At 40.2% G+C, this 21,644-nt stretch overlaps 1 protein-coding gene across 2 annotated transcripts in view; it reads right to left on the reverse strand.

The window, feature by feature from the left end:
• rbfox3a (RNA binding fox-1 homolog 3a) overlaps positions 1-21,644 on the reverse strand; it is a 440,273-nt gene that overhangs the window by 406,069 nt on the left and 12,560 nt on the right. Inside the window, exon 2 of one of the 2 annotated variants that reach the window (XM_047608700.1) lies at positions 4,698-4,744. The exons of the other annotated variant lie outside the window; for it this stretch is intronic. The gene's annotated coding sequence lies outside the window, so the exon portion shown is untranslated. The remainder of the gene's footprint in view (positions 1-4,697; positions 4,745-21,644) is intronic. 2 annotated transcript variants of the gene reach the window in all.

Raw genomic sequence — 21,644 nt, forward strand, 5'->3', positions numbered from 1 at the left:
CCTCAGTTCTAACCAACTTCCCTCTCCTTCTCCTCGCCCAGCCATAGCATTATGACCTCTGAGAGGTGAAGTGAGTAACACTGATTAACTCGTTATCTCATGACACCGTCAGTGAGTGAGATATATTAGGCAGCAAGAGAACATTTTGTCCTGAAAGTTAATGTATCAGACATAGGAACAACAGGCAATAGAATGATTTCCACGACTTTGACAAGGCCAAACTGATGAGCCTAGTGAGTCAGACAATCTATAAAAAAAAAAATAAACGGCAGCTGGGGTGCGCTGCAGTGGTTAGCACCTGTGAATAAGGATCCAAAAAAGGTAAAGCAGAGGACCAGTGAAAGGATCATGGAGGGCCGAGGCTGAGGCCGAGTTGTCAGCACCTCACCAATGCTGGTGCACGCTCTCCTTCTGCTTTTTAGATATTTCTGTACCATTTTTTCCACCTGTCCTATAAGTACTTTCATTCAATAAAAAAAAAGTGCTGCTCTGTACCACCACCCTCTCCCTCCACCCCCTCTCATTTACTGTCAGCAACAGTCACCCCAGAATGGATAGGCTTCATTTTTTGGTGGCCAAGCATGAATATCACCAGTGGCTACCATGCTGTTTCAACAGTGTTGAGGATGTTTTTAACAGGGTTTTAATTTCACACTACATTAAGTCTTATACAATACAGGGCTTTTGGCAAACAATTTGTGAAACACCCCTCTCTCCAAACTATCGTGTAAAAAAGATAAGGCACCTCGCATAAAATAAAATAAAAAGGGTCAAACTTTTTACTATCTACGTATGCAAATTCCTTTTTATGTGGCATTTTTCATTTGATACATCATTGGCTCAGTTTCTAACTGGGTGTCAAATTTGCTTTTATAATAACAATGTTTACAGGCTGGCACACACACACATACACACTCCTCATCCATTTTTCTCCACCCCCAACCCCATGTGGAATGTCTGAGGTCAAATATGTCCTAAAGCATTCTTGGAGAAACACTTTTTACCTGTTCTGTTTGTTTGCTTTTTACCTGTTTTTTTTTTTTTTTTTTCCCCATGTTGGACTTATGACTTTCCCAGGCTCTCAGAGACTGCAACAGTCGCATATTGTTGACTAAGGGCACACTCACACCAGGCAATCATTCTATACCCAAGCAGGTTTGCCCCCTAAAGTCCGGATTCTATGGCTAGTGTCAGTGCAACCATCACACATGCACATAAACACTGTTAAGTATGCGACGCACAAAACGTAATCACGACGTACTCATGACGTGGCATCACGGCATATAAAGCAAGCAACCAACCCTCCATCACAACAACAAGGGCATAATCTTAGAAGGCGGGGGGGGGGGGGGGGATGGTCGCTTGTTTTATACGTGATGGTTACACGGTTATGTCATGGTTACATTTCGTGAGTCACCCCTTCCTACCATACTTAGGCACATTACAGTTGCATTCACACTAACCATAGAATCCAGACTTTAGGGGGCAAAAGTGCTTGGGTATGGAACAATTGCCTAGTGTGAGTGCGCCCTAAGACACTTCAAATTCCCATTGATCACACACACACAGATAAGCACACACTTTCCAATGCTCCTATATAAACATAAGACATAAATACGCACATACTTGCACACTAACATAAACATAGTCAATGTATATGCAGATTCATACTGAGGACCTGGTCCCAGCTGTGGCTCTGATCTCAGGAGGGTTTCAATATGGGTCTACACGATAACACTGCTTAGTCAGCACTGCTTCTGGGTTCATTCACACTCTTCTATCACCTTCACACACACTTGCCCACTCAGACATGAACCTGCACCTGATCAGTGGCTATTCAGCAGCTCTGTGTGTAAGTTGTGTATACAAACTAGTGGTTGCGCTGACCTAAAGCGTCATAGCATGGCACTCGTTGACATTACTGCTGTGCCATGACTTTTGACAGGAAGTCAACTAGTTTCAGATTATGTCACAACACCAACACAGACACCCAGTTTAGTGATATGAGGATTTACAGCTTTTCTATGTAACAGTAAACTATATCACTGGACTGTTGATTAGACAAAATTAGACATTTGAAGACTCGAGAAGAGGAAAAAAGAAGAGGAAAAGATTTTGGGGTCAGAGAAACTGAAAAACCTTTGGAGAGGCCTTCCATTTCTAAACTTCCACAAATCTGGAGCAGTTTTTCAACAGCAGCCCAGTTTAAACCCCATGTCAATAAGGGAACACACTGCTTTTTCTATGGTGATGTGCCTGTGAATAATTAAGAAAAATCTGCCAGAAATCACAGACAGAAGAGCTATTTATGCACACACTGATTTGTGGCTTTATCAATTATACATCTACCATGCCATGAGGGAAGGGAGGGAACAGAAAGGATGAAGATGAGAGGGCCTTCACTCAATACGTCTTTCAGGACATGTGTGTGTGAAGCCATAGAGTGTCACTCAAGCAGCCTGATAAAACAAGGTAATTCTTTTTCATTGCAGTAGTTGATTTTAAGCTTTAACTGAGCACGAGTACACCAATTTCCTTTTTAACAAACAAATCTGACCATATCTTCCTCCTGCTCTGTGTTGGTAAGTCACAGGCCAAGCTGGAGAATTTATTCTTCAGCTGTTGATCAGACTCAAAACAGCAGCCATGTGTTTTGTGGATCATTATCAAAGTCTTCCATGGTCTTGGTCGACATCTGGGGATACTCGATGCCCGCGGCTACACTTGAGCCCAAAACCAGCTGGTGCTACGGTTTCATTAGCCAAGCAGAGGAGACACAGAAACACAGTGCCACTAACAATTACCCGGACACATCCTGGGCTGATCTAGTCTATCACATCAGCTTTGTGTTAATTAGATGTAATGCTGACTTAATCTGAAGCTTGCCACTTAATGACATTAATTCATGCTTTTGGGATACTCTGACCTGACCCTGTAATACCACCTGAATCCAGGGGCTAAGGGCAGGTGGGTTAATTGTTCATTATCCTACACCCGTGTGTGTGCGTGTCTATGTGTCTCATTCTCAGGCATCTAATACTTTTTCATGTAAGATGCATTCCTCTCTTGTTAACAGTGAGTTAACACTGTTTAACACTGGCCCACGGTGTAACTAACCTGGCCTGTAAGATAATACAACATGTCTATTAGAGCTGACCGCCGGTGTATATGCTATAAATCACAGAATGCTTTACTAGTGCATTGGTGCGTTCATCAAGACCAGGAAGCATCCCCTCCTCCTTCTCTTCCTCTGTTGACATTCATAAGCAACCTCATGCTACTGGGAAATTTAATCCACCCATCCCCAAAAATGGCCAAAGGACAGATGGAAAATAAGAGCTGTCAAGAGAGGTGGGAGACAGATTGTCTGTTCAAGAATGTAAAGGACAGACCTGTCCTTCTTGTGTGTGGTATTATTTTTATTTTTTTGTTGGTCTTTGAAAAAAGGTTTCCAAAAATGAACTTGATAGTTACATATGTACCTTGAGAGAGGAGAAAATATGCACATTTGTTTACATTCAGTTTTTCAATAAATATCAAGATTTAAATTTTGGCCCAACGTCTGTTTGAGTTTGACAACAATGGTTTGTTTCAAGCCTCAACCACTCATCCACCTCAGTGTTGTTCCCTCTCTCTTGCCTCTTTGCTTGCTTTGTTACTTTACTTGGAGCTGTCTTCAAAGTTCAAAACCAATAAGCAACATTGTAATGATGGTAACATTCTTTAACATGCAGTGTCAACCAAAATGAGCTGCATCAAGTCATTATTACTACATAAAAGTCATAAAATATAATATGTAGCGTAGAAATCAGCCTGACTTCCCCTGCCCACAAACTAGAGTTTACCAAATTTACAATTACGTCTTATTACACCAGGCTAAGTAATATCTCAAGACAGTAACTGAATCAAATAATAAAATTAATCAAAACTTTTGCATGTTTAAAAAAATGTCTTGTTCCCATGGGACTAGCTTTATCTTGGCACCTCAAGGAATTTGTAATGCTCGTAGGGGTCGTCTGTCATCTTAATCCTAGTGCGAATATGTCTGTAATTTGTACAGTAAAAACTAAAGAACAAATTACCTTACCTATTACTCCAAGTACAGAAGTTCCGGGATAAATCTAATCCAAGAATTGCTGATTTAAATACTGGCAGGTAGTTTGTAAATTCTCCCCCAGGTTTAATAGTGTCATAACCAATGGCGATTTTGGTTTGTTAATTCTGGTGAGGTCAAGCAGGAAAATCTTATAATGCAGTCCAGAAATACCATAATCAACACCCAGTATCACAACACAGTAGCAAGTGAGAGAGGGGACCACAGGACTTGACAACAAGCAGGTGACAACAACATTGCAGCTGAATAATGCCATCACACAAACAATGCCATCTGACTGACAGTGTTCAAGATCTCACTATATCAAATACTCAAGATCAAAATAATAACGTGCAATAAAAACACAATGCACGGGTCACTGTGTGACACACCCAATACACAGCAATCAATATACAAAGTCACCACACACAATGTACCACAGCCAAACAGCCATTTCAGCTCCACAGACAGGTAAAAAGCTTTGTAGGGGAGCCCATCTGAGGTTGTGTCCCCCCTACACACCCACACACATACTGCCAATAACGCATTAGGCATATTAAGCAAATTATATTTATCTTAAAAATTAATTAGATTCACCAAGTACCTTTTTGCAGAGCTTTACTCCTTAAACCACCACAATGTATGGTGGCCCTGAAAGTCAAAACACAATGAAATTTCAGAAAACACAACAACATTAAAGAAAACACAACAATATTTTAGATTATGGAAAGAGTAGGGACAACACTTCTTGTTTCTGACTGGACAGAACCCGTGCTAAAATATAAGCTGATGTGATTGGTTATTTAGCCAGTCAGGAAAAGACAAAAGCTGATAGTGTAGTAATTTCCTGTTACTCAGCTATGTCTGTGCAAGAGGTTGGAAAGAATGAAGGATGAGATAGCATTAATAGACAAATATCTTTACTGATTATTTAATTATAAAAAATAACTAAATCAGATTACAAGTTACTTTATTAGTTACATTCAGTAGCTGCCGACAACCACCCCTTACCACCTCAACAAAACAATGACCGATTTTGCCAATACTCATCTTACTGGAAGTGTATTTTAACAGTAATTTCTGAACAAATACATGTTTTTCTAAAAATCTGTCAGTGTGACCGTGCTGTGTTGCGACTTTAAATTCAATGTTGTGTTTTTGAAGCTAGATAGGACTTTGCGCCACCTTAATGTTGTCTTTAGCTGACACAAACTCAAAATAGTAGCTGTATTTCTAGCTAGAATTTCCAGCTTTCTAGAATTCATTCATCTCTCTCCTTTCTCCATTGTTGTTTATGTTTGTGTCGCTGCGTGGTATTATACGTAAGTTGTCCTCATGCTTTAAATGTGACTTGTTGCATACACGGCATCACTCCCTGAGGCACAAGAGGAAAGCAAAAATATGTTTCAACTCAGGAAAATATGAAAAACAATAATGCACAGTGACTTGGATAAGTAACTTTAATCTGATTACTAGTTTGGAAAGAGTAACGTGTTAGATTAGATTACTGTAAAAACTAGTCAGATTAGAGAAACGTTACCGGTTTCACTAAAGAGGACATACATATGATGTCAATCTTGATATGCTTTCAGCCCTTGATGACATTAACATGTCTCTCGGAACCCTGAAAGCACAGTTGAAGGTGTTAGGACTGAGGAAATGGGGCAACTACTCCTCAACAAATGAAGTTAGAAGGACCATAATATCAGAGCTGTGACGAACCTTGAAAAATGTTTGTACAGAACTATATGGGTGACATAGCAACGACTCATGCATGTTTTCTGCTTTCAAAACACACATCCCAGTCTCTACACTTCCACGCAGTTGACCATTCACAAAGCGTCATTTCTTGACTGGCAGGGAAACAATTTATCCCATGAGCTTATATGTTAGCACATTTTCTGTCCAATCAGAAACAAATGTGGTCGCTACCCTGAAATATCACTGTGTTTTCTAAAATGTTGTTGTGTTTCCTATAATGTCCTGTTTTCTGTAATGTTGTTGTGTTTTCTGAAATGTTGCTGTATTTTGACCCTCAGGCTCCGCCATATGAATGACATAGTTTTGTCTTTTCCCTCTTGAGAAATGATTAAATCCTCCGGTCGATGTGCTCGCAAAATTAAATCTCCAACTTCTGCTCAAGCGGTAAAGTCCTGAATCGCTAGGTAGTCAAACGTGCATGCAAACGTGAATTAGCTATGTTACATTACTTGCTGGTACTTTAGCCGAGCTACCGAGGTTTATGCAGTCCCCACTGCCCATACTGAAGTGTGTGCTGCACATGCGCATACATGCGCAGCAGTTCACTAGTTCACAACACTGCAGGCCTGGGCCATCTCGGCTCCAACCTAGCATCAGGCACAACAAACTATTCACACAGAACTACACTACAGTGTACATGTGTCTACAGGGGGAATTGCATTCATCAACTGAAAACTACAGACAATTAATTGTGGACAAAGTTGAATTCATTATTTATCTTACATGGAAAACTTTTAAAAGCGTATAATCCTCCCCTGCACAGCAGAACCCTCTGCTGGGCCCATGCCCCACCAGCCCCTAATGCAAAAACGCCACTGATCACAACATAAAATTAAATAATTCTTTAATTTATATACGGTGGCGACATTTGCAGTGTTTGCAGAAGCATATAGTTAAGGCTAAAACTGTTAACACTCTGGGTCATACTCACTGAGCCACAGTCGACCTAGTTTGCTTGAGGCACACAGAGATACACCAATGAAGACATACAAATGAGGCCAAAAGCGTAGTTTTGCTCTATCTGGTCAAAAATATTTTTACTATTTTTATATTTTGTGTGTGTGTGAGTGCAGGCTTTGGCCTGTTCTTCTTCCTTCTAGCTAAACAAAGAAATGAAAAGGGGATTTCATTGTGGAAGTGGAGTTCATTGTGTATAAAATTAAACTCCATCACATCCATCACGTTTGGAGGAAAAACTCACTGATCTGCTGCCTACACTGAACAAACCGAGCCTCACCAGCTCACAGTTTAAGTGGAGCACCGTCCTCGCACAGGTGTCCTCTCCTCAAGAGCAAGAGGTGATGCCATACACATGCTTAAGCACAAAAACACACACACACAGCGAGACAAATGTTTGCCCAGGTCCAGGCCTAATGGGAATCCCCCTGATCCTGCTCCTCTGAAAGGATACTAATCAGGCTCTCTTTAACAATAATGCGACAGATGTGTCAGAATAGACACACACACCCTCCTCTGATTCTGTCAGTATGTCTCCACAGGCAAACAAGCAGCAGACAACCTCCAAATCAAAATCAAACTACTTGTGTTTCTTCTACATAGCTTTATCTCTGCGTATCTGTTTCTCTTTGTTTTTCCTGGAGTCTCTCCCTCCCACACACGTATTTCATCTTACTTTCTCTATCAGAGCTGGAAACAAAGCAGCAAAAAAAAGAAAAAAAGAAAAAAGAAATGGTTATCTTTCCTCCCCCTCTTCCCTTTCTCTTTATTTCCTGTTGTCCTGTCTGACTCCAGACAATGAATTAAACATCAGAGCAGTGGTGTGCGCAATTGCCACAGTTGCTGATGGGACAGCAGCCCCTTTTTTTGTATGCAGAGAGGAAAGAGCGAAAGAGTTCTTTATAAATCCCATGCAGAAGAGATGGAGATGATGGCAAGAGGAGGAGATGAAGAGGTTAGCATGAGAAAATGCAGGCAGGGAAATAAAAGCAAGAGTGAGAGAATTCAACCAGCATTCAATGTCCTCTGGATGCCCCTCTGTCTTCTCCCTTCTCCATCCCCTTGCTCTTTCTTTCTATCTGATTTGTCCCCTCTGCCGGCCTACACCTCCTTCTGGGTCTATCAACTTTTTCCCCGTCTTCAAACCCCAGCAGATTGGTTTTCCAGGCACCTCATCATCTGTCTCATCTTGTTGTAACACCTTTTTCAATGCACACACATTCTTTCTCCCCTGTCTTACCCTTTTTTTCCTCTCTAAATCGCTCTCTGTTTTGCAACTACACAGCCTTGATTTTGGCACAACACTGGCCTCTGTGCCACCAAGAGAATAGCAATATCAAAACATCTCATCTCTCTTTTTTTCTGAAAGTCTACACAATCTCAGTGTTTCTCTTTCTAGTCCCCTGCCCCCATACTACACGATAAAGCTTTGCGCCATTTAAGGTCAACCCACTAGCAGTGTTTTCAGAGGATTTCCGATTCAGTCCATCACATCATATTCAGAACAGATGCACATTCAACAAATGTAAATATTCATACGGACTGCAAAACACACATAAATATGTGCAGCTATATATTATATTGCAACTCAGCTCTATTTAAAACAGAAATGAAAAAAAAAAAAAAAACTCATATCATTCTCTCATTCTTTAACTTAAAGTCACTTCACACATCAAGGATTAAATGAACGTGCTCACATTTTTCTTTGAACTTGTTTTAATGATAGACGGCCCATACCAAATCCTGGTGAAAGTCCTCAACTGCTTTGCAGCAGAGGTGCTGAATTCCATAGCCAATGTTCAGCCTTTTTCCCCTCCACTGCTGAACTACTAGCTGTGTTGAATATCAAAAGCTTACAGCCAGCCAAGAACCAGAGTCTGCTGTGACTACAGCTCTATCACTTCCTCAACCCCCAACTGATGGGTCGCTTTCCATCACCAATTCAAGAAAGCCAGATTGGACCACAAAAGTTGCCTACATCCTAAACAACCTGGAACCACAGTCTGCTTGTTTCTAAACCATTTTTGTAAAGGCTGCATCTTGCTGGGGATGGCTGCTGCCATCAAGGCGTGTCATTGCTATGGGGTGACCATTGTGATGCAGTGTTTTGAGAGACTTGTTATGCAGCCCATCTAGACCCACCTCCTTGCAAATCTTGATCTCCTACAGTTCACATACTAAACAAGTAGATCGGTAGAAGACAGCATTTCATCCACACCTCCAAAGACAGGTAAACTACTTATATAAGGATAAGGTAGTCATATTGGCACCTAGATAACTTGTTTTCACTCTCTCTCGAGCGATTGCAGTCTGGCTGAGAACACCCCTCTAATGGCGCATTTCTACTAGCACGGTACAGCACGGCACGGCTCGGGTCTGTTTCCATTACAATATAGTTCCTCCTTGGTGTGGGCGGGGTCATAACATGGCTGCGCAAAACTACCATGACGTTATTTACGCCGCCCCAAGCCACGTGTCAGGGTTGTATAGGATGTGAGGACCTAAATGCAGGACTAGGATGACGCAGGAAGTTCAAACACAGGAAGTATTTAATCAAACAAAAGGCACTGCAAGGCAGGAAAATCCAAAAGTCAAAAGAAATCATCAACATGGCATGGTATGGAACATGGAACAAGACGTGAAGACTTAAAACAACATGACAAGGAACAAAGGGAAAGGCAGGGCTATAAATACACATGAGGGCTCAGGGAAGACAAGACACAGGTGAGACACATGAGGACAATCAACACTGGCGAAACCAGATGAACAATCAAGGGACAAACAAGGCACACAGACAGGAACACCAGAACTTAACAAAATAAAACAGGAAACACAACATGACAGACAGACATGACATGACAAAACCACAAGGAAACAGGAAACTAAGAAACTTGGCAAAATAAAACAGGAAACACAAATCATGATTCACAAAATAAAAGACAGACAAACCATGAACCCGAACAACAACAAACCCATACCATGGTCTGGGTGAATCCTCGCTTATGATTGGCTGCGGGGTGTACATTGTAAGGGGATAATGGACACCCATAAAGACGTCAAATTCCCTGATGACAGTTCAAAAATCATTGACTCAAACGGGTTGGTAACCGTGGCAACAGAAACACCGAACACAGTTTATTTATCACAGCAAAAATACAGTTGACAAAAAATATTTATATTTATTTTATAGTCAACTTTAACCTATTCGGTGAATTTGATCATTTTGAAGACTGGGATGCAGCAGAAGAGAAAGAGAGAAGAGAATATGAAAGAAGAAGGAGATGCGACATGAGGAGGTGACACCAGAGGGGCTGGACAATAGAGTGAAAGGTGGATAATATTTCTTGCAATAAAATTGATTTCAGAAACTATCTGTGGACTCTGAAGAAATTCCGCATGATCCTCTGGACACACACGCGGTAATAAGTGCACTGGCCTTCTGAAATGACACTTTGTATCACGTAATGTAACGTTAAGCAATCATCTCTCTTCCCATCCCATGACGTCACGTTTTAGTATCACTTTGGCTCACTTGGAACCAGGGCTGAGGCAATACCAAAATAGTACCTGGTACCAGGTACTATGTGCTAGTGGAAACAAGCATATACCATGCCATACCGTGCCATGACGTGTTGTACCGTGCCGGTGGAAACGCGCCATAACTGGCCTCAGTTCGGGTCGTCTGTTCTATAAAGGGAGCATGAGTTTGATTACTGTGTTCACCCCAGAGTAAACAACCAACCTGAGGCGGAAACACCACTGGTTTCGGAACAATGACCTAGGTGTGAAAGCACGCGAAAATGTCACTGAGGGTCCTCACAAAGATAGAAACTGTGTGTGGTGTACATCACACACAATGTACAGAGGTGATCACAGATGTACAAATGTCCACACTGAAGTTTGGCTTTTGTGTGTGTGTGTGTGTCCCTAGTCTTTATCAAAGGCTGATAATGCTTGCTTCTGTCTTATCAGCTGTGGCCTGAAGCCGAGTGCTGAGATAATTGAAGTTATTAGTGTGCTGCCTTTTAGCCAGCACAGAGCTTAAGGTGAGTCTCAGCACGCCTTAACCTTGATCCAAACACTTACACACACAGACACACACATGCGTACACATGCATACACACGGTCTCCTCTAACCATCATTTTCCATTTTCAACATTTATCAAGGGTCATCCCTACTGGAGGGTATGTTAAAGCAGGTGGTGACCAGATTTAAGGGGAGACATTGGGAAAACATGTCTGTAAGGGGTGCTGAAAGCCCAAACTGCTTTTTTGCCATGTTCACTGTCTGAGAACAAGAACTCATGCGATCCCAGAACTTTACAACTTTCCTAAATTTTAATATATATATATATGTATACAGTGCTGTGCAAATGTTTTAGGTAGGCGTAAAATAATGCTAAGAATGCTTGCAAAAATGTAAATAATAATATTGATATTTTTATCAATTTACAAAATGCAAAGTGAGCAAACAAAAGAAAAATCTAAATCACATCAATATTTGGTGTGACCATCCTTTCTCTTCAACACAGCATCAATTGTTCTAGGTACACTTGCACACAGTTTCTGAAGGAACATGACTAGTAGATTGTTCCAAACATCTTGAAGAACGAACCACGTATCTTCTCAGACACACTGCATGATGTTGAGATCAGAGCTCTATGGGGGCAATATCATCACTTCCAGGACTTCTTGTTCTTCTTTACGCTGAAGATAGTTCTTAATGACCTTGGCTGTATGTTTGGAATCTTTATCATGCCACAGAATAAATTCTGAGTCTAGAATAAATGGATAAGTATCTGCCTGTATTTCTCAGCATTGAGGACACTAGTTCAAAATGACATGAGAAGCCCGAACATAAATTTCTCTTTTTCATCCTGCATCTTTTAGAAGATGCAGGATGAAATACTGTGGGAGGAACGGAGCAACAGTATTTTTGTACTGGTCATTTTTGATACTGGTAAAAATGCCGAAGCTGCATAATGTCCAGCCACAACTACAGCAGCATATACTATGTAAGGACTTAATAATAAGTACACTAATACAGATAATTAAGTTTTAGCAGAAATGTGAACCAGGACTTTTGAGATTAGTGTTAGGACAAGACGCACTAAATTTAGACCCATGTGCTCTTTGAGGCATAAACTTTATACAGTATGATTTTATGTTGATTCTGGATTCAGTGTAAATACTGAAAAACAAACACACCAAATTTAGTAAAATTAGTTGAATCAGTTGGTTGAAAATAGCTCAACACGCAAGCCACTGTTTTCCGCCTAGAGTCTGAGAGTTCTGACACACAATGGAGGTCATACATATAAGAAAAAGCTTACTTTTTTCTTCTTCTCTTGTGTTATATGTGCATTTTGCTTGATCTAAATGGTTCACAACTAACCATGTCCGAACAGTGTAAGGCAGTGTGTGAAGGGGCCTGGCAATGAAGTTACAGCGTAAATAGTTCCTTCCTCCTAAAACATTCTGTTGGTTATTACTGAAGGTGACCATCCATCCATATGGATTATTCATGTGAATGTGGTATGTCAAGAACATCTTGAGGGAATTTCCTCCAAATTTAACTCAACTCACTCATTGTAAATGTCATATCCCTTAGGAAGCAGTGGTTCAACCACAAACTCTAGTTTTAGTAGACAATACTATGTGGTTCACAAGAAAATACAAGAATTTCCATCCCCATTGTATCTAACAAAATTTACATCTGATGGCCTTCCTTTGCACTCTCACAATCTATTTCCAGATGACAGCAATGAGATGAGACTATGTGAGGAGAACCCAGCTTTGGCACTAAGCCATCTTTGTCTGTTTAAAACCACTGAGCTGTTCCTTGTGAAATCTTTACGTGTTAAGCCGATAAGTGCGGCAAAACAATAAACAACATCATCTCAGTGTTAGCAGGGGATGCCTCCTTTCATCTGACTGGAGATTAGGTTCATTTGCTCGACTTGCGGCGCTTCAGTTACCAAGATTAAAACCACGCCAAGGTTTTGTCATCCCTCGACAAATACAACGGCAGGCATTACCTTGGAAAAGATTAAGCTACGATTAGACAGATCGGATACAATAACACTGCCATCATGTCAGCTCAATACAACCCACTGGATGGAAAACTAACGAATACAGATAGGCACTGGTTTAAAAATAATAGCTCTAACAATGGCTGTGATGTACTGCCAAGGATTTTTTATCCTCCTGTGTAGCAGTTCCTTTGTTATAAGTCTATTCTGAAAGAATTCCCAGAATACTGTGGAAAGTTTAAAAATTGCTGAGATACCTGGACCCAAAGACAGGAGTAAGACCATAGTGAAGGCATCAAGAGGAGCTTAATGCATAAGTAATAATGTGTGGAGAAAAATAGGTGATACAGATATAGATTTATAGGCATTTATAGCTATAGACCGTACATAGATATATACTAAATTTAAAAGGCCTGCACATAACTAAATATGCCGTTGACTTTTTCATTTTAAAGATGTTGACGAGGCTTTTGCTCACACTCTGTTTTTCACTTCACACTGAAACTAACAGGTATCAAAGGCACTTTGTCATGTGGAATAGCAGAATGCCAAATCTCTCAGTGTGTATGGATTATTAATGCTGTTGTGTGTTCCCTGAAGCTTTAGGCAGAACGCTCAGGACCTGTAGCTCCTCTCTACGCTCTAAATGGATTTCACAGTTCCCCATGGAGATATGAGGGAAGCCTAGGTGGAAGCCATAGGGGTGCACATCCAGAAAATCACAGCTTCGATTTCTGAGAATCCAAATAGCAAGCACAGGTACATTTTGGGTACAGAAAACGAGACTTGAATATAAGACAGTAAATGTTCAGCATTTACTAGTTCAAAGCAAACAATTTCTCCAGCATGTACAGATGGAACATTTTCCTCTTCAAAACATGAAAGAATTAGCCTCTCTCCTCAGACATTTATTTGCTTAGCTCAAAAAAGCATTCATTTTTTAATATCACCTCAAAAATGGGTGAATGACTGTGCTGACTAATGAAATAAAATCACAAGGATGTCACACTTCAGTCTCCGCTCTTCACTGAACTCCCCAAATGTTGGGAGCAATTTAGTTCCTTTGATATTCTTAAAAAGAGGAAGGAGAAATCACTGATTCCATGCTAATTCAGCCAGACCAGGCCATCCGCCTGGCACTGATTGGCTCCTGTCTCCATCCCTGCTACCCTCACTGACCCCTGGTCAGCTTTAATTTCATGTCTCGCTTTCTCCCTAGCAAGGAAATTAAAGCCTGAGCTCGTGCTGCAGTCACATGTAATGGAGGACATTAGTACAACCGCAATTACCATGAACTGTCAGTGTATAATAAGAATTGAATTAGATTACTCACATCACAAGTGCCATCCACACTGAAGGGTAGGCAAGAGAGAGAGGGAGTGAAAGAGAGAAGAGAGAGAGAGAGAGAGAGAGAGAGAGAGAGAGATGACCACACTCCCCTGAGCATGTTTGGCCCTCTGCTTCATTATTGTGAGCCAGCAAACTGGAACATGGTGAAAATCGAGGAAGTGAGATGGTCTCGGTCAAAGTACACCAAATCCATTTACTGTCCACAATTTCATTTATAAAACTCCAACAAGCCCATTAAAATGGAGAAAGAGGAAACTTACTGAACCCAACACACACAACTGTGGACATGCCTACACACTTGAATTAGCAAACAGCGACCCTCCCCAATTAAATCAGCAAGTATGGTACGGGTGTGTGAGTGTGCGCGAATGAGCACTTTAGTAATCGGCTACTTTCTAGCGACCAATTAAGCAGCAGCAGAGCTGCCTCTCAGACGAGGCATCAGCTTGAAGCTAGAGGCCTGCTGGGATGAGTGGAGAGAGAGAGAGAGAGAGGTCGGGTCGGTGGGTGAGGGAGGGCCTACACTTGGGTGGCAAGGGGTAAGGCGGGTGGGGAGAACTGCTGTCGGAGCTTTGACTAAGGTCAAAGAGTCTTCCAAGGGCAGATGGAGGAGAGTCAAGGGAGCAATCGAAGGTCAAGGGCTCCCACTAGAGCCCTCGTGCATTATGCATACTGCTGCATATTTTATGCATATTTGTTGGATAGCAAAATGATGTTTTGATAGTATTCCCAGAGCTGAATTCTCATTCATCATGTACTGTATGTTTTCAAGGTTTTCAGGAATACTGACACTTTCTGAAAACAAACACTGTCACTTAGCCATTAGTAGAAGGCACCAATTTGACACAGTTTCTAATACAGTTAATATATAGTTAAAGTGATTCACAGGTGGAAGATCATCTTAATTTCATAGTTTTGACACCACTACAATGATACTAACACATGCTATTGACCAGGGAGTTTACACCAATTTTAAGGCTGCTCAAACACCCCTGAATTTCAGAAAGCTCTGTTACCTGCAATATAAAACAGAATTTTTGTTTCTTTCTTTATTAATTCAAAGCCCTTACTCATACAAGTCCTTGTTAAAGCAATCATCCACCTCTGAGTATGGTGCACAGTTCTTCATCTTATTGTACACAATCTATATAAAACAGTTTTTATAGTGCTAAAATTAAATAATGGCTCTAGCACTCTATGAAACATAACTACCCTTCTATGAGTTCGCTTCCCACCCCAGCAGCAGCGGCAGATAATGGGCTCTTTAAGTGGGAATAAAGCCTCCGTATGATAGCACTCCTTTCTCCTCTCCAAGCTCGTCTCATGACTCATTTACCCAAAGTGAACATCTCTCTGGGACATTAGAATAACTGATGCACCCAACAAAGTTGTCAACTAATATTAATTGCTTAATTAAAAGGAATGTATTGTCGCTTTGAGTTTACAGGCAGCTCGATCTCTCCTCAGAGCGTTTAAAGTAGATAAGAGATCAAGGGGGGGTGGAGGTGCATGAGACAGAGGGGCGGGGGCGGGGAGCTGTAGAGGTGTTTACTGTTCATTCTCATACATAGATTACAAAAGTTACACATTGTGGAAGATGTTAATTTCTATGAGCAAGTCATTAGAAAATATATAAAATTATCAGCATAGATCTGAATGGGTTGGCTATACTCCGGTTCAGTAGGTAGAGCAGGTTGTTGACCAACTGGAAGGTTAGCGGCTCAAACCTAGGTACATGACCACATGTCAAAGCGTGACTGGTGTGTGAATGTCAGTGTGCTTTTGTGAGTGATTGGGTAGATGTGTCATTGTGAATGTAAAGTTCTGGAAGTACCAATAAGGAGAAAAGCGGCATATAAATACTGTCAGATTTCTTATAACGTAATAATTTACTTCAAATGTTTATTTTCATCTTTGCTCCTCAATAGGGCTGTTACATCAAGAGCATGTTAATGCAAATCACATTCTGTTATTTTAACCCAGCTGTAGTTTGGGACATCAAGAAGTGGTCAAAGCAGCAGTAACACTGTACAAAGAGAGACAAATTCTTATTCATATTTAAAACAGACATAAAAGTGTGATTAATGAGGGTTAAGGCGTGTGAACTGCAGAAACCATGTGATTAATCACAATTAAATATTTTAATGACCCTATGTCTAACTAATCATTGATGATCACTTATCATTCAAATATTGTCTTTTAACCACTGAATCTCACCTCTCACAATGTGATCATCAATCATATTCAGCTTAATTGAACCAGAGTAGAAACACAAGGGAGAAGCATATCAAGTCAACGAATTGTGAGTAATAGACGTGTTAACAAAAGATAATTAATTACCAACAAATATGTGAACGGATTAACTGGTTATAATTCATTATCAAACAGCTTTTCATCCTATTTCTGGTATCTTACAGATTTCTGGATAGCTCAAATACATAGCCTCGGGGTGTAGCGATTCATCCACTACATCGATGAATTGATTTATTTTCCTACGATCCAACTACATCGATCTGTGCTCGGCAAGTTGGCCTTACGGATGACGTACATCGATCTAATATCGATTAAAAGGTAATCAATCGATTGTATCGATACTAGGAAATAACTCATTAGATTTAAGCACGCCGAACTTGATGGGTTTTTTTTGTTTGTTTTCTAACGCGACGGAGCGTTCTACACGGACTCTTTGAAGTGTTACACACAGTGTTACCCACTTCTGGAAGACCGGCAGCACGAATTTGGAACTTTGGATGTGAAAGCGAATAGCCAACAGTCCTGCATGGATTACTGCAAAGAGGAGAAGGTTGGAAAACGATTCCATTTCGTAACGTCAGTGACGACATAACGTCACGCATTCGTGTTTTACTGTTGTTCACTACTATGATAAAATCCGTTTTTATTGCGCTTAATCACGGCTTGTTCTTGTTATGTTGGTGAATAGGAAGCTATTGAAGTCAGTACACACGATGACATGCTTATGAAACGGGTGAAATAACTAACAGCATGAAGCCTACTTGTTTAATGAAAAACTTGAATAGCCTTCTGAGAGTAGATGCTACAATCCTCTCCCTTTTCTTTTTAGTAGCCTGTCATCATGAAACAGCATTTTGGAGGAAAATTTGTGACTTTTTGTCCTTTTTTATTTTTTATTTCTATTTTCCTCCTTACTGTACATAAAGAAAGAGTGAGATGAGTGTGATTTAGATAAAGACAGTATGATTGTACATTAAAGTCTCATGCTGTGAAAAAGAACACTTCATGTAGATAAATGCGTAATGTTAGATTAAAAAAGTGTGGTCATTGCATTGCAGATAAAAGTTTTATTTTATGCAAAAGCATCTTATTTTACAAGAAAGACAAACATGGTTTCAGGGTTTATTGAGCGCATTTTATTTTATGCTTATTGAGACAAAGAATGTTTGTCTTATTGTATTACTACTTAATGTATTTTGTTTTGGTTTTAAATAATCTAAACTAAACATTTTGGACTAGGGGTGTAACGATTCGTCTTAACAATGATTCGATTCGATGTGTTGACAATATCACACGATGGTGGTGACCGATGCTGCACGTTAAATCATCCGGCGTTTCAGCGAGTTGTTTTCTTTTTGCTCAGGTCACTGTGTGTCATTGGTGGGGCGAGGCGGAGAGGCAAGGAGACGTGAAGGCGAATGTTAGCATTAGCATATACATTAATTTGGCCATTGACGTTAGCCGGATTTATTTCAGTCACTGTGGTTTAATTTTTGGCTAAAAAGTTACTGAATCGATTTCAAGTCACTGAATCGTTCCGGATTGTATCGTTCTAAATGAACCAAAATTGTCCTTGAATCGTATCTGCAACCACGAATCATGAATCGAATCGAATCGTTGTTAAAACGAATCATTACACCCCTAATAGCCTCCCATATCATTCAGCACTGTAGCACATCTCTGGTTGAATTAGTGAGTAAAAGTATACCATTTACATAAGGCTGTGCATTTTCTGGGTCTTCTGAAGTTTGATGTTTTCTACATAGTCTTCAGTTATCTGGTAATCACTGCTTGAGTGTGTCAAATGCTCAGTTATTTTATCTACACTTCAGTTATATAGTATGCATTTCAACAAAGTCACAAGCAACAGCTTCCAAAAGAACAACAAAATACTCAGTGTCCCTGTAGCCAATAGTGTACCGGTTATCAACAATCAGCGTTGTTTACCCAACTTTTACAGAACCAACCAACCAAGACACTTAATGGTACATTACCCAAAAGTCCAAAAAAGGAAACAGAGTCATTATTACACTGTATTTGAATATTAGTTGAACAGGTGCCTGCATTTCATTTCCATAGAAAATGATAGATTAGGAGAATTAACAATACTGCCGTGATGGATCTGCTGTGTTCCAGCTGCTGATGGTGCAGCAGATAGGGCTGTGAATCTAAGATAGCACAACATGGATCACTGTGGAGAGGATAATAATTCAGTACCTCATCAAAACAGGGAATGATGGTGATTTGTCAGTGGGAAGCTTCTCTTGAATACAGAAATGGGAATACGGTAACGGCTGACTACCATAGCTGAGAAAAGAGCCAAATGAAGTACACGTTGCTGAAACAACGTTTCTGAGTTGATAAGTGACATCACTGATGGAAACACTGACTTAAATAATGTACGAAGCTATGTTTGCACTTTGGCTAATGAATTATCAGGACAGTATAGCAGGGGTTAAATGTCAGACAAATGTACAACTTTGTGTCATCTGCATAATGATATGGATATACCATGTTTCCCTGTGTTGTAATTAAAAAGTCGTGGGATGATCAAATTAAAGGAATTCAGCAGTAGATCATTCGAGAACATTGTAGAACAAGAACATCTTAGAACAAATGCCCATTTACACCAAATTAACAGATAGCAGTGTCAATCAAAATATGAGACTGACATTAAATGCTGCAGGAAGTGTAGCGCTTTCTTTTATATCTAATATAGGATACAGTGTCCTGAGTTCTCTTATGCTAAACACACTCTCATGTTATCCAACATTACCTGTATATTTTATAAACTGTAACAATATTCACAAATATGACCTACAAAAACCTTATGGTAACCTTTGTGACTGACTTATCCAAAGGACGAATAAGACACTTCAAGAATTCCTAACATTTATTTAAAATAAATAAACTGAAAGAACAAGATGGCACTGATGATTATTTCCCAACTCGATGCAGGCCTATCTAGGGATAAATGCTTCAGTAAACTGTGACCAAAATGAACTTAACTCGCGGGAGCAAGGTAGGAAAGGGTTACCCGAGGCAGGAATTACAGAGGGAAAGTATCCAGTCTCCAATTGTCCTGATGTGGAACAAGTCCTCAGTTCCAATGCCCATACAGAAACGACTTGTCTGCCTCAAGCAGGTGATCTAAGTGTCCTGCTCCAGTCCCTTGCCCAGCTGTCACTCTGAGCTAGCTTCATAGTACATAGCGGGTGACTAGTGATTAGCTAGACACAGACTTTAAGCTAACTCACGATACAACTGAATAGCCATAAAACCACATCTTTAAATGATTCAGGTTATGAACAGCATAGCTTCCTTTCCCACCCCTCAATCAATCACGTGATTGTGATCACAGTATCGTGATTTCCAACAAACTATGAAAACCATTAACTCTTAATGTAGATCTATTTATATACTACTGTGTATATGTAGGGCCATTTTAATATCACCTACAATGATACTCTTAACATTTACACATAATTAATAAACTATCTATGTTAGTCTGACAAAGGCTGTTTTGTGCCACATAACAAAAATGTTATTTTCTATAGTTAAATTTTCTAACTGTCAGTCACAAGGGCAACTAATTTGCCCCAGTAATCTGCATTGCCTTTTAGTGCCTTTAATGCTAGAAAACATTCTGCTTGTCTGCAGTGTTTTGTTTTGCATTTCTAATTAATCAAATAGTTGGTGGTGATGGTTTTAGAAAGTGGTTCTGTAGTTTACGAAATGTCTCAAACCGTGGCAACGGCATTCTTAACTGCAAAACCAGGCCTATAATTTGGTCCTTGGATTTCTGCTGACTCCAGATATGTGTCAGATTTCCATCTAACATCAATAGTCGTTGCTCTCTTCCATGAGGGCTCCATACACTTATTTTCAAATCTGCCTGTAAACACTGTGACTGATTTTTAATTTATTTTTTAAAGCATAGGTGGGTGTAGGTCCACAGACAGGGTAATTTAACTGTCACTTATTTGATTGAACTGGAACAGCGTCCTGTTTAAGTGTGCTCTCTGTTTACTCAAATGGCTGTCAAAGTTAATGTGCTTTTGTGACTCATTCATGCTGTCTCCAGTAGATTCAACAAGAAATGATTAAATGTAATAGTCTCCGGAAAAGGTTAGACGCCAGTTATTAAATGTTTCTGGTTGAAGTCAGAGTGTATTCTAAATCCCTGTCTAATTTGAACCTTTTTCATTTCTGATCCAGCGAAGCGACCTGCCACACATTGCCTCTGACCTTCAACTGAACTCACCCATTGCTTAAATAATCTTGTACTTTTGTTGTGTTTGCACAAACGTAAGCACTCACGTGCATTTGTTTGTCTACGTGTGTTTGTGTGTGTATGGCTGAGGCAAAAATAATCCTATGCATATTTCTCACTTTTACTGCTTTGTCTCTCACGCTCTCTCTACTGTCTGACAGTTCCTGTATTGCCTCTGCTCCAATTCTCTGCGCAGAGAGTTGTTAATAACAACCTTGCATCTGACAGTGTGGCACACGCTCACAATAACTCTCACAGACATACACAGTCACCCACACGTACACACATCAGGTCACCACTGCTGCCAATTGCCATTTTACGCACCATAAACATTTGATTATTTCATTTATCGTCAGGGCCGGTGAATACACACGTGCACTCGTGTGGAACACACACAATGGCATAGACACAAGAGCACTGATATCTGAAAAATGAAAATACACAAAAGGCATACACATCCGCACTAATACTGGCACAACCCTACACACGCGATCACACTGTTTCTGTCTCTCACACACAGAGAGAGAAAGGAACTTCTTAGTCAGCTGTCATCCGCAGTGCTCTAGATGGGAAAAATCAAGAACTCAGAGTTGACAGCAAAATCAACCTATGAGTCGTAATAAAATCCCTTTTAGACAGTACTTGGAGTGTATAAAGACACACATATTGTTTTCAGTTGTATTTGAATTTCTTAATTTTTCATAACCAAACCAGTCATACATATACACAAATTTCTGCATTCACACACAGATTTACAAAATTTGTTTTAAATACACACAAGCAAGCAAGCACTTAATCCAAAGCCAATGCACAAGTACACTCTAAGGTATGACAGACAGTGTTCCAAGAACAGGAAGTGCCCTACGGTTGCCGTATGGGGAGTGTGATTTCTCTCTCTCTCCCCCTCTCTCTCCCTTTCTCACTC

Source organism: Mugil cephalus, chromosome 16, assembly GCF_022458985.1.
Source record: "Mugil cephalus isolate CIBA_MC_2020 chromosome 16, CIBA_Mcephalus_1.1, whole genome shotgun sequence".
NCBI classification, from domain to species: domain Eukaryota; kingdom Metazoa; phylum Chordata; class Actinopteri; order Mugiliformes; family Mugilidae; genus Mugil; species Mugil cephalus.